The sequence below is a fragment of the Callithrix jacchus genome, chromosome 3, assembly GCF_049354715.1.
Source record: "Callithrix jacchus isolate 240 chromosome 3, calJac240_pri, whole genome shotgun sequence".
Lineage (NCBI taxonomy): Eukaryota > Metazoa > Chordata > Mammalia > Primates > Cebidae > Callithrix > Callithrix jacchus.
Window position 1 is genome coordinate 16,274,846 of NC_133504.1, and position 14,872 is coordinate 16,289,717.

Here is a 14,872-nt window from a genome sequence, read left to right on the forward strand (position 1 = left end):
CTCTTATGGTTAAAGACTTCAGCTCCCCTCTCTCAAAAATGGAAAATTACAGAAGGTAAGAATTCATTAAGGCATAACTGAAAACACCAGTTCCATCATCAGCTGGATATGATGAACATCCATAGACTAATTCTTTCAACAATAGCATTCTTCTAAAGTTTGTATGGAAGCTTCATCATGATAGACCACATTCTGAGCCATAAAACACAACTTACTAAATTTAAAAGAATAAAAATTATACAGTGGCTGCTATCAGACCAGAATGGAGGTTAACTAGAAATCAATTAAAATAAAGATAGTTGGAAAATCCCAAAATACTTGGAGATTAAAAAACGCAATTCTAAATAACACATGGTCCAAAAAAAGAAATCTTAGGAGAAATTTAAAAGTATTTTGATGTAAATATAAATGAAAATACACCTTATCAAAATTTGTGGAGAACAGAAAAAGCAGTTCTTAGAGGGAAACTTATGGCATTGAATGAATATATTAGAAAAGAAGGAATATGTAAAATCAACTATCTAAAATTTCACCTTATGAAACTATAAAAAGAAGAGCAAATAAATCCAAGGTAGGCAGGAGAAGGGAAATACAAATTAGAGCAGAAATCGATGAAATTGAATAAAGGAATTCACTAAAGAAAATTGGTGAAACCAAAGACTGGTTATTTAAAAAGATCAATAAAGTCAATAATTCTGTAGATCAGCTAAGGAAAAAGGAGAGATAATACAAACTATTAATATCAGAAATGAAAGAAGAGATATTACTACAGATCCCATAGTTATGAAAAGGATAAAATAAAATATTATAAACAACTCTATGTCCACATATTTGATGGCCTAGATGAGATGGATCAATTATTTAAAGTCACATCTTCCAAAACTCATACAAGAAGAAACAGACAATCTGAATAGGCCCATGACTATTAAAAATTGAATCAATATTAATAACTGGAAACTGAAAGTACCAGGCCAAGATGGGTTCACTGGTGTATTCTACCAAACATTTAAGGAAGAAATAATGCTGTTTTCTAAAAACTCTTCAAGAAAACAAAATCAGATAGAAAACTTCCTCACTCAATCTAAGAGGCCAGCATTATATTGGTACCAAACCGAAGACATTGCAAGAAAATATCACTCATGAACATAGATTATCTTTAAAAATACTAGCAAATCAAATCAAACAATGTATAAAGAATTATACACCATGACCCAAATGGATTTATGTAAGACTGGCTCAACATTCAAAAATCGATTAATATAAATCCATCACACCAACAAACTAAAACAGAAATTTTATATAATCATATTAAGCATTGCAGAAAAAGCATTTGACAAAATCTAAGATCCACTTATTATACAAACTGTCAGTAAACTAGAACTAGACGAGAACTAGAACTATCCTCAACTTCATAGAGAATATCTACAAATAGAGTACAGCTAACGTGATACTCAACAGTGGAAAACTATGAGCTTTTTCATTAAGATACAACTCAAAGATGTCCTCTTCACCACTGGTTTTTAACATCATACTGGATGTCACAACTAATTCATTAAGACTGAAAAAGGAAATAATAAGTATATAGATGAGGAAGATAAAAAATAAAACTGTATTTGTTCATAGATTACATGACTGTCCATGTAGAAAATCCAAAATAATCAATGAAAAAGTCCTGGAGCGAGTAAGATTATAACAATATTGCAGTATACAAGGTTAATATACAAAAATTCATCACTTTCTTTTATAGCAACAATTAACAAGTTGAATCTGAAATTAAAAATACAATACCATTACATTAGCATCACCTGAAAAATGAAATACCTAGGTAGAAATCTAATAAAATTTATTTCAGATTTATATGAAGGAAGCCACAAAATGCTGATGAAAGAAATCAAAGAACTAAATAAATGGAGAGATATTCCATGTTTATTAATAGGATGTTTTAATATTGTCAAGATGTCAGCTTGATAGATTCAACATAATCCCAATCAAAATCCCAGTAAGTTATTTTGTGTATATTGATAAAATGGTTCTAAAGTTTATATGTAGTATCAAAAGGCCCAGAATAGCCAATACGATATTAAAGAAAAATAAATTCAAATGTCTAATATTACCCAAATTCAAAACTACTGTAAAACTACAGTAATCAAGAGAGAGTAGTATTAGAAAAATAATAGATAAATATATCAATGGAACAGCATTGAGAGCCCACAAATATGGTAAACTTATCTTTGACAAAGAAGCAAAGGCAGTATGAAATGTAGAAGTACTACCTTATCAACAAATGGTGCTGGAATAATTGGATATTCATATACAAAAAAATGTTTAAACTAGACACAGACCTTACATTCTTCAAAAGTTAACTTCAAAAGTTAACTCAAAATGAATCACAGACCTAGATACAAAATGTAATCACAGACAAAATGAATCACAGACCTAGATACAAAATGTAAAACTCCTAGAGGATAGCCTAGAAGAAAATATAAATGATATCAGGTTTGTTGGTAACTTTAGTTACAATACCAAAGAAACAATTTATGAAAGAAAAAATTAATATGCTGGACTTTATTAATATTTTTTAAATTCTGCTCTGCAAAAGATATTGTAAAGAGAATAAAAAGACAAACCACAGACTGGGAGAAATTATTTGCAAAATACCTATCTGGTAAAGTACTGGTATCCAAAATACCCAAAGAACTCTTAAAACTCAACAGTAAGAAAACAACCTAATTTTAACATGGGCCAAACATCTTCCTGGACACCTCACCCAAGATATACAGATGGCAAGTAATCATATGAAAAGTAGCTCCACACCACATGTCATCAGAGAAATGGGAATTAAGATGGTAATGGGATGGTACTAGACACCTACGAGACAAGCCAAAATTCAGAACATGGACAACACCGAAGTTGGCAAGGATATGTAGCAACAGAACCTCTCCTTCATTGCTGGTAAGAATGCAAAATGGAACAGACACTTTAGAAGGCAGTTTGGCAGTTTTTTTAAAAACCAAATATATTCTTACTGTATGATTCAGCAACCATGCACATTCATATTTACTTAAAGGAAAATTTACGTACTCAAAATAACCTACACAAATCTGTTTATGGAAGCATTATTCATAATTTCCAATATTTGGAAATAATCAACATTCGCAAAAGTAGGCAAATGAATAAACAGACTGTGCTCTATGCAGATAGTGAAACACTATTCAGCACTAAGAAGAAATGAAGTCATAAAAAGAATGGAGGAAACTTAAAGGCTTATTACTAAGTAAAAGAAGCCTATCTGAAAAGGCTACATGCTGTGTAGACATTCTGGAAAAGGCAAAACTGTTGAGAATATTAAAAGATCAGTGATTGGCAGGGATGGAGGGAGAGAAGAGTGATTAGGCAGAAGACAAGGGATTTTTAGGGCAGTGAAACTACTCTGTATGACACCACAATGGTTGATAAATTCCACTGTGTATTTGTCTAAGCCTACAGAATGGATAACACAAAGAATGGACCTTAATGTAAACTATGGACTTTGGGTGACAGCGAGCTATCAACACAGCTTTTTATTCTCTTTACAGTATCTTTTGCAGAGCAGAATTTAAAAAATATTAATAAAGTCCAGCATATTAATTTTTTCTTTCATAAATTGTTTCTTTGGTATTGTAACTAAAGTTACCAACAAACCTGATATCATTTATATTTTCTTCTAGGCTATCCTCTAGGAGTTTTACAGTATTACATTTTGTATCTAGGTCTCATCATTTGTAAAAAAAAAAAAAGAAAGAAAGAAAGAAAAAAAATAGTACCATTGAGCAAAGGATGTTGATTATGATATATGCTATATTCCACATTTGTGGAAATGGGGCTATTTATGTGGTAGGGGATGCTGATTATGACACAGGTTATACTTTTGTGTAGGTGGAGGACTATAATGTCACATAGTTGGGAAACCTCTGTACAGTCCACTCAGTTTTGCTGTGAACTTAAAACTGCTCTAGAAAAATTAGGTCTACTAAATTAAAACCAGAACCATAAATACATATATTTTCTAGACATAAAACTAATTCTAAACATAAGGGTATTACCACAAATCTGAGAAACATTAAGCTATGTGAAAGAAACTTGTCACAAAAGTCCACATATATGTAATTTGATTTATATGAAATGTTCAGAGTAGGTCAATCCATGGAGAGAAAGTAGATTAGTGGTTGCCAAGAGCTAGAGGCAGAGGGAAATGAGAAGTGACTGTTAATGGTGTGGGGTTTATTTTTGGAGAGTTATATGTTCTAAAATCAGAGAGTGGTAATGGTTGCATAATTATATGAATATGCTTAAAAACTACTGAATTGTACACTTTCAAAGAGTGAGTTTTATGGCACGAATGTAAATTATATCTCAATAAAGCTGTTATTCAAAGTTATATTAATATAAAATACAAATATTATCTTTAACCTTAAAATTGTTGTGGTTTTCTGTGGATAAAATAGAATGGTATTAAAGTTAATAAATGTTTCCATAAATAACACTGGAGGTTTCGAAGGGAATTCTAAAAAAATCAAACTCTTTGGAAGGAATTGAAGATCAAAGAAAAATGTATGAAATGAAACATGAATATGAAACAGATTGCCACTTTTATTTTATAGATCACACACTAGAACTTAGTGAGAATGACTTCGTCCAAAGTAATAAGAGAGTTGGTGCTGATGCTGGGGGCTGAATTCAGGCCATTTACAGCCAGTGTTAAAAATATTTTTATTGGTCTTGATGTTTTCTTAAACATTTTGCTATTTCAGCAAATAAAGTTCTTTCTCATACTAAATCATATTTCTAGAACACAAAAGTTCTACAAGGTTTTAAAAATTAATCCTTTTAAAACATTGAGCAGGCATAAGACAAAGAAAATGCATATTAAATATTTCAGATAATTAAAATTTCAAAATGTCTAGCAATACCTAATCAAATCCTTTGTAACAAGTAGAACATTAATCATTGTGTCCACACATTTGAAACTGTAATTGTGAATCACTTGTTTTCATATGTGTGGAATCAAGGCCCTGCTTCATTTGTTTTGAGAACCTAATCCAGGAACATCTGTTTCATTAGTATCTGTTTAATATGAAAAACATTATTTTCTAGGAAAACAGGCTGAATTGTTATGTAGGTCATTTATCAGCTCTGTTAACTATTACATGAAGGAAAATCAATTACACTGGATAGAAATTCCAACTTACCAAAACAATGCCCATCAATTATTAATGGAATATACATTTTATTTATTCATTGACTCTAAATATTAATTTTATCCTGTATCTGTGTCAGCCACTTCAGTAAGTCTAAAGGCTGTGATGTAAAGTAAAACAAGACATTGACCTTAAAAATGTGTTCCCAGTCTAATGAAGAAACAAGAATATAAATAAAAGTTTCAATACTTACGACAAATTCTATAATTGAAATAATCATACAGTATAGAAAAGGGCTACCTAAATCTGTTAAGTCTGTTAACAAATGGGGGTGTTGAAATAAAGTTTCTCAATTGAGAAGTTAAATATTCCTTTTGTAAAATAAAAAATTTGTAACAATTATTGAGAGCACAATTCCAGACTTCTAGCAAAAAGCAACTTTCAGCTACAACCAAACTACTGTACTTACAAAAAATAATCCAGTACAATTTCAGGCAAGTATAAGCACAAAATTAAACATAAGTTTAATAAAACATTATCCCCTCAACAGATAATGTATCATCTGTAAAACAGAACACTTAAGAGTTTGGGTATCATTTGAAGACCTGTAACACAAATTATCACAATTCTTCTGATATTACAGTACTTTTCAACTAATACATCTGTAAACGTTCTTAAAGTAGTATACAGGAAAATTCTGTTATAATAAAGCAAAAAGAAGAAATAATTAGCAGGCAAATCATTGTAATAATCTGAGTGGAGAAAAATATATGTATTTTTTGAGACAGAGTCTCACTCTGTCGTCCAGGCTGGAGTGCAGAGGCACGATCACGACTCATTGCAACTTCCGCCTCCTGGGTTCAAGCGATTCTCCTGCCTCGGCCTCCTGAGTAGCTGGGATTACAGGCGCGTGCTACCACGCCCAGCTAATTTTTGTATTTTTAGTAGAGACGGGGTTTCACCATGTTGGTCAGGCTGGTCTCTAACTCCTGATCTTGTGATCCGCCCGCCTCAGCCTCCCAAAGTGCTGCGATTACAGGCGTGAGTCACCGCGCCCGGCAGGGAAAAATCTTTTGCAATGAAAATGTGTCAAATGTTTACCTAAAAGCAAAAACATTAAAAATATTCAACGTCTGCAGCACTGTTCACAATAGCAAAGACATGGAATCAACCCAAATGTCCATCAATGATAGACTGGATAAAGAAAATGTGGTACATATACACTAGGGAATACCTTGAAAACGAATGAGATCATGACCTTTGCAGGGACATTGGTAAGCTGGAAGCCATCATCCTCAGCAAACTAACGCAGGAACAGAAAACTAAACATCGCATGTTCTCACTTACATGTGGGTGCTGAACAATGAGAACGCATGGACACAGGGACGGGAACAACACACACTGGGGCCTATTGGGAAGGGAACTGGGTGAAGAATTGGGTAAAAGAGCTAATGTATACTGGGCTTAATGCCTAGGTTATGGGTTGACAGGTGCAGCAAACCACCATGGCACATGTTTACCTATGCAACAAACATGCACATCCTACACATGTAACCTGGAAGTTAAAAAAAATTTTAATTAAATCAAAAAAAATGCAGTGTCAAAATAAAGCATAAATAATATAGTGATAGAAAAAAATTCAAAAAATAAATACATGATATATAATTTTAAGGTAAGCATTTTATAGCCTATTCAAATAAAATTATCTGTATATTTTAAATTAATGTTATAAAAGCATGATATTCTGAGTATAATTCAAATGTTTCAAAAAAAGGAATGAGCTGTGTAAGATATGTTTTTAACTTCAAAAATGTAGAGGACAGATCCCAGGAAATAATACTTTAAAATATATATATAATTCTCTTATTTATTTTCTTTAACACTACATAGAATGAGGTTCAGTCAATATTTGTGAATGGAATTTTTTAGAGTAATGCATAAAATAAATACAAGATTTGCCAACCAAATGGAGAGCAAAAAATAAATAAATAAATAAAAAGCAGAGGTTGCAATTCTCCCCCCGATGGAATGGATTTTAAAGCAACAAATATCAAAAGAGGACATAATGGTAAAAGGATCAACGCAACAAGAAGGGCTGACAATCCTGGATGTGTACGCACCCAATACACGATACATAAGACTTGTAAAGAGACTTGGACTCCCACACAGTAGTAGTGGGAGATTTCAACATCAATATTAGATAGATCGATGAGACAGAAAATTAATAAGGATATCCAGGACTTGAACTCAGATCCGGAACAAGTAAACTTAATAAACATTTATAGAACTCTCCACTTTAAACACACAAGATATGCACTCTTATCAGTGCCACATCACACCTACTCACAGGTTTAAATGAAACATTGGTTGGACATTATTAAGCACAGTTGATGGTACAAGGGAGATTTTCAATACCCATTTTTAGACTGCATTCTAGCCTGGGCAATTAAGCAACACTCCCGTTCTCTCTCCCTCCTCCTCTTCCTCTTTTTTCCTCTTCTTCATTCCTCTTTTCTTTCTTTCTTTCTTTCTTTTTTTCTTGAAAAAAAATTCTTAAAGAAAAATATATAGCATTATCAGACCACCATAAAAAATTTTATAAAAAATAAATAAATAAATTTTTAAATGCTAATAACATGAGAGAAAAAGCTCTGGCAAAACTGCATGTGATAAATCTAATTTGAAGGGCTGGCTTCCACATTTCTTACGTAATTTGAAGAATGTAAGTAAAACAATCTATTAGTACTGAACAGGAAATGGGTCTGAAAATGTTTCCTCAATTATAGTTCCTTAAGACCATTTTCCAAATAATGAGTAATAAGGTTTGCTAATATTAGTACCTACTGAAAAATATGACAATTTCTTTTCTCTGTATGTATACACACCATATATCATTTTCTAAAAATGCACAACGATGATATTAGACATAACATTGAGAGATTCTAATGCATTTTTGTCCATTTGTACGTGGTTTTCCATTCCCTCTGTCTACCTATACCTAAATATTTTATCTTTTTATTCATTGGCTATATATTTTTTTCCACTAGTTACCTTCTTTTGAGTTTTTATGTCTTTATTTCACTACACTCACTGAATCTCACTACATTCACTGAATCTCCAAGGCATTGCAGAATAATAATTGGTTTGACTGAAATAGTTTAGTGCCTTAACTTTTAACATTATAGTCTGTGCACCTTTTTGGGGGGGGTAGGGGAAAAGATAGGATCTCACTTTGTCACCCAGACTGAAGTACAGCTGTGCTATCATAGCTCACTGCAGCATCAAACTCCTGGGCACAAGCAACTATTTCCTCTCAGCCTCCAAATAGCTGGAACTAAAGGCATGCACCACCAGGCTTAGTAGTGTTTTGGTTTTCCTTCTTTCTTTTTTTTTTGTGGAAACAGGATCTCCACTCTGTTGCCAAGGCTGGTCTCCAACTCCTGACCTCAAGGGAACCTCCCACCTTGGACTCTCAAAGCACTGGGATTACAAGCATGAGTCACCATGCCCAGCCTATGCAGCATTTTTTACAATATTTATTAAATTCAAGTATTTTACAAACATACCTGTTTCCTTTGGAAATTTAAACATTTTATCCAATGCTTGTCAAAATTCATAAATGATCATCTGCTTTATTTCTTAAATGTGTTGATAATTATGTTGGCAGATATTTTTATACTGAAAGAGTCTTGTCTTCTTACTCTAAACCCTCCTTGGTTGTAGAGTGCATTTTTCCTTTGATACATTGGCTAGGTTCTTGTTTTTCTAATTGTTTGTGTAGAGTTTTGCATTAGAATCTCTGTGTGAAATATTATAATCTTTTTCTTTTTAAAAAACTTAATCATAGCAGGGTATGGCTAGCTTTGCTGATTTCACTTTAAAACTGCCTAAAATGTAGTGAGACTCATTCATCTGATAATTTTGTCTCAATTCAAGATATCTCTTCATGGATTTGTTTACTTACTTAAGCTTCTGTCATGTTTTTTCTTAAGTAAGTTCAAGTTTTGCAGGTAATTTTTATTTTGTCTACTCCCCAAATGGCTAAGTTGTTTGTTGATTATAACTTGTACCTCTAGGCTTTGATACATTTCTTCTGTAAGAACTTCTAAACCCCGGAATGGGTTCATGTTAAAGCATCCTTCAATTTACCTACTGAAATATTTAGTTGGAAAATCATGTAATTTTAGTTCCAGAAAGCGTGTGTGATTGGGGTACACTTGAGTTTTCTTAAGAGTTCTTATTATTTGTTTGTTCAAGTACTTTCTGTCTCCTACAGCAACTCTCTTTTGCTGTCATGAGATCAGTTTTTGCTGACTGATCCTCTCTTTGGCTGTTAGAACCCCTATCTAGGTTTGTTATTTTATTTATTAGCCCTTAGATCTGGTGGTTGCGGTAAATATGTGGCAGCAGGCTGACTACTCTCTACAACACTGAGCTAGTGGTGCAGGAAGAGAAGGGCTACCAGCCCCCACCGCTGAGGAGCAGGATGAAACATTCTTGTTTTCAGGTTTCCAGGCATATATTCAACCTCAGGGTCAGATGACCTAGGCCAGTGCCTCCCCCAGTCCCTAAGGTCATACTCACTGGAGAAATCTGTACCAATGTCAAACTTCCTTCTAAAAATCTAAGAATCTGTGTCACAGGTTCTTCCAAGTATCTGGAAACTCTCCTTCAGCCCAAGGAGAAAGGAGTCCTTATCTGTCCTTTCCACAGAGATCTTCAAGCCTATTTTCTCATTGATTCCAGTGGCAATTTGATTTAGGAAAGACAGATTGTTAGGAATTTGAATAGAAGTTGTATAAAGCTGAATGTATTAGTTTTCTAGAGCTGCTGTGACAGAGTATGACAGACTGGGTGGCTTAAACAACAGAAATGTACTGCCTCACATTTCCGGAGGTTAAAAGTCCAGAGTCAAGGTGATGGCAGAGTTGGTTACGTCTGAGGACCGTGAGGGAAGTGTCTATTCCCAGACTCCTGCCTTGGCTTGCAGACGGCCATGGTCTACGCTCTCTTTTCATCATCTTCCATTTATGCTTGTCTATCTGTGTCCAAATTTCCTCTTTGGAAATGAATCTCTTCGCCATATCATTAAACTTGTTTTTGTAAATATCTTTGACACTGTATGGTTAATGCTGTTTAATTTTCAGATATATCTCTTAACTCACTTATTCTCTTCTGGCATGCTTAATCTGCTGTTAAAAGTATCCATAGTTTTAAAATTCTAGCTATGATAATTTTTCCTTCTACATAGTCTCCTGGTGATTTTAAAAATCTAACTGACCAATTTATAGTGCCAGCCATATTTTCGTTAATCTAATATGTTAAACACACTTACTTTATATTCTCTGGCCACTTATTCCAATATCCACAATCTTTATACTTCAAATTCTTCTTTACCTGCTTTGTGGACTCTAATTCATAGTAGCTTGTTTCTTCATGTGTTCTGTTTTTGTTATTGAGCATATGTTCTTTGGAACTTTATCTGTGAAAATTCTTCCCTTCAGACTTGGACTTAAGATATAGTTCTCCAGGGAGCATGATGGCTATTTCTACCAGATTTCTGGGACATTAAAATCACAGCACCAGTCAAATACATATTTGTAACTTGGTGTTTCTGTGGCCACAGGTGGTTCTGGCTCAAAAACTGTGTATATGTCAGTTTTTGGTAAATGACTTTTTAGTGAGATATTTCTGGCCTCATTCAGAGCTAAAGCTGAGACAGACAAGTTTCATTCTTTCCTTTAGGATATAAATAGATTTTCTACAGTGTGTCCTGTGGTTATTAACTCCAGGGATTGCTGGATTTAAAAGACATAGTATTTAGGTCTTTGTTTGGGCTGTAGTCATTGCTCTAATTCTGTGGGCATTGAGTTAAAATGGAAGCTCTGGTCAAAGAGAGATCAGTTGCTTTCCCTTGGGCACCCTTCAGCTTCAGTCCTCATTGCTTTTTTTGCTTCATTCCTTTTCAATAGTTTGGTCCTGTGGGTATTTTATTATTTATCTGTGAAATCTCAGCTAAGTATTTAGGTTTTTTTTCTTTAATAATCGTATTTCCTGTAATTTAGGCATTTTGATAATAGGCACTTTTTAAAGGATATCTACTGTGTCAAAAATACTATAAACTTTGGTTAAGAAAACTTAAAGAGATTTTGGAAGAAGCTGGAAGTGACAATTGTCTTATAAAATATTTACTTATGTGATAGTTTTGTGTTAGGAATGAATAGTCAAAACTCAGAAAATTTATTAGTTGTACCAATTAACAGATTATATTTTTATAGAGGTAAATTATTAATTCTGTAGCATATCATTAGGTAATGTGATGATTCCATATGCAGCCTACATGTTATACAGTTAAAATGCTATAATAGGTAAGTTCTTAACATTTCTTTTTGATGTGTTTCTGACCCAGGCGTGGATATGAGTAGATGCATCATCGACAGGTTATTCTATAATGTAATAAAATTGCCATATTTAGACTTCAAAAGAGTTTGTTGCCTAAGCCTGAGTCAGGCTCCTCTGAGTCTTCTTTCTGACTAGGCCCTGACCTTGAGCTCTGTCCTTAGTTGCAGTGGCACTGCCTGTTTAGTGCACTTTTCGAAAAAAATTTGCCAGGCCAATCTAGTGAAACTCCCCTGCTCTTGGTACATAAACAGCCTTGGTATCTGATCAAATTCTTTATCCTTTACCTTCAATATCTTATCATGCTGGTTTGCCTTCAATAAAAATCCTGTCAAGTCAGTGTAAGAAGAATCCCCCATCCCTGATGTTTTCACTTAGTAATTTTCCATTCACTGATCCCTACTCCTTGACCATAAATTCCCACTCGTTCTCCTTGTAATCACAGTCAAGACCAATGTCTCTACCACACTATAAGACCCATTGAAGCAATCCCGATACCTATTGCAATATTTTCCCTTTAATAAGCTCTCTCCTGTTGTCTTTAAAAAGTGTCTTGGATATTTTTTAACAAGTATTAAAATTGTAAATATTGTAATATAATGGATAATATTAATTTGTTTTGTAAACAAGACACTCTACTGAGGCAACCAAATCGCTTGAACCCAGGAAGCAGACGTTGCAGTGAGCTGAGATGATGCCACTGCACTCCAGCCTGGGCAACACTGTGAGACTCTATCTCAAAAATAAATAAATAAATAAATAAATAAAGTGCTCTGAGAGTGAACTGAGGGCACACATAAAAACTCCAAAGTTACTTTTCGATGGCCAAGGAAACAACACTACAACCTAGACATCTTAAATAATTTTATGAAGAGAAAATGGAGCAAAGGAGTTAGTAAGCATGGAATTCTAAAAAGGGATAACCAAAGAACAAAGAATATTTATGCACTCAATCATTTATTTAACATATATTCACAGACCACTTATCACATACCAAACACTGTTAGACACAAACGTATATTTTCCTCACCTTCATGGAGTATTCAAGCAAGGGCAAACATCAAATTATATTTCATCTGTGAAGAAAATAAATTCTGAAGTAAAGGTAAGGGGGAAATATTGTTATATGTTGTGCTCAAGAAAGAAAGTGATAGCCATACTGTGAGTTAAAAGCTGAAAAGTGACCAAGATAGAAAGCCCAAGAAGAAGGGTATTTAAAGTAGACAAATTCTGAGAAAAGAAACAGTTCATGTGACTGATACAAAATGGGGAAAAAGGAAACCAGTTCTTAAAAAAATGTATAAGCAATTTTGAGCAAGAAGAACAAAGCTGAAGGCATCACACTCCCTGATTTGAAAATGTATTACAAAACTACAATTATTAAGAAAAGGCACTGGCATAAAAACACAGACACAGACCAACTGAATAGAATAGAGAGCCCAGAAAGCAACCCATGCTTCTATAGGGTCAACTGATCTTTGACAAGGCTGCCAAGAATACACAATGAGGGAAAGGTAGTCTCTTCAATAAATGGTTTTGAAAAAAATCAAATTTTCAATGCAAAAAACAAAATTGGACTTAATATCCCACTATATGCAAAAGTCAACTCAAAATGGATTAAAGACTTAAGTGTAAAACAATGAAACTCCCGGAAGAAAACACTGGGGAAAAGCTTCTACAGATTAGACTGGGCAGTGATTTCTTGGATATGACACTAAAGCACAGCAAACAAAAGCAAGGATAAACAAGTGGGATTATATCTTTGAAATAGCTTCTTTGGGAGCCAAGGTGGACGGATCATAAGGTTGGGAGTTTGAGCCCCGCCTGGCCAAGAGGTGATGTAGCCAGGTGTGATGGTAGGCGCCTGTAGTCCCAGCTACTCCAGAGGCTAAGTCAGGAGAACTGCTTGAACCCAGAGGCAAAGGTTGCAGTGAGCTGAGATTGTGCTGTTACACTCCAGCCGGGGCAACAGAGCAAGACACTGTCTCAAAAAAGAAAAGAAAGAAGAAAAGGAAAGAAAAGAAAAATCTTCTGCACAGCAAAGGAAACAGTTGGCAAAATGCAAAGGTAAATAATAGAATGAGAGTAAATATTTGCAGATCATGTATGTGATAAGGGGTTAGTGTCTAAAATACATAGTAAACTTAAACAACTCAATAGCAAGAAAACAACCCAAACAAAAAATGGAAAAGGGAACTGAATAGACATTTCTCAAAAGAAGACATAAAATAGCCAATAGGTATATGAACAATTGCTTTTCCCAGTCATCAGGAAAATAGAAATTAAAACTGCAATGAGATACCACCTCATATTTGTTAAGTTGGCTATTATCAAAAAACACAGGGCATGTGTTGGCTATGATGTAGAGAAAAGAGAACACTTTATATTGTTGATGGGAATGTAAATTGGTGAGTCACTATGGAAAACAAGATGAAGTTTACTTAAACATTAAAAATAAAATTATCATTTAATCCAGAAATCCTACTTCTGGGTACATATCTAAGAAAATTAAAATTAGTTTGTTGAAGAGATATCTGCACTTCCGTGTTCAGTGCAACATTTTTCACAGTAGTTAAGATATCGAAACAGCCTAAGTACCTAAGTGTCCATTGATGGATGAATGGATAAAAAACTCAGTGGTTGGGTGAAGAAAAATAAGAACACATGGACACAGGGAAGGGAGTACTACACACTGGGGTCTATTGGGGGGAGTAGGGGAGGGACAGCGGTGGGGGGGCGGAGCTGGGGAGGGATAGCCTGGGGAGAAATGCCAAATGTGGGTGAAGGGGAGGAAGGCAGCAAAACACACTGTCATGTGTGTACCTATGCAACTATCTTGCATGTTCTGTATATGTACCCCAAAACCTAAAATGCAATTAAAAAAAAAAACTCAGTTGTGGCACCATGATTAATGCTAATACATACATACACAGGAATGTTATTTAACCTTAAAGAAAAGTAGAAAACCTAAACATTGTGACATCATGGATGGACATGAAAGGATATTATGTTAAGAGAAATAAGTTAGTCAGCAGAAGGATAAATACTATATGATCTCACATACATGTGGAATCTAAAACGGTCAAACTCACAGAAGCAGAATAAAAGGTTGGCTGTCAAAGGATAGAGGAAAAGGAAATTGGGGAAGGACTGGACAAAAGGTCTAAAGTTTCAATTTTGCAAGATAAAAAATTTCTGGATATCTCGTGTAGAGCATAGGGCCTATGATTAATAATACTGTATTGTATACTTTAAAATGTGTTAAGAAGATAAATCTTATGTTAAATGCTTTTACC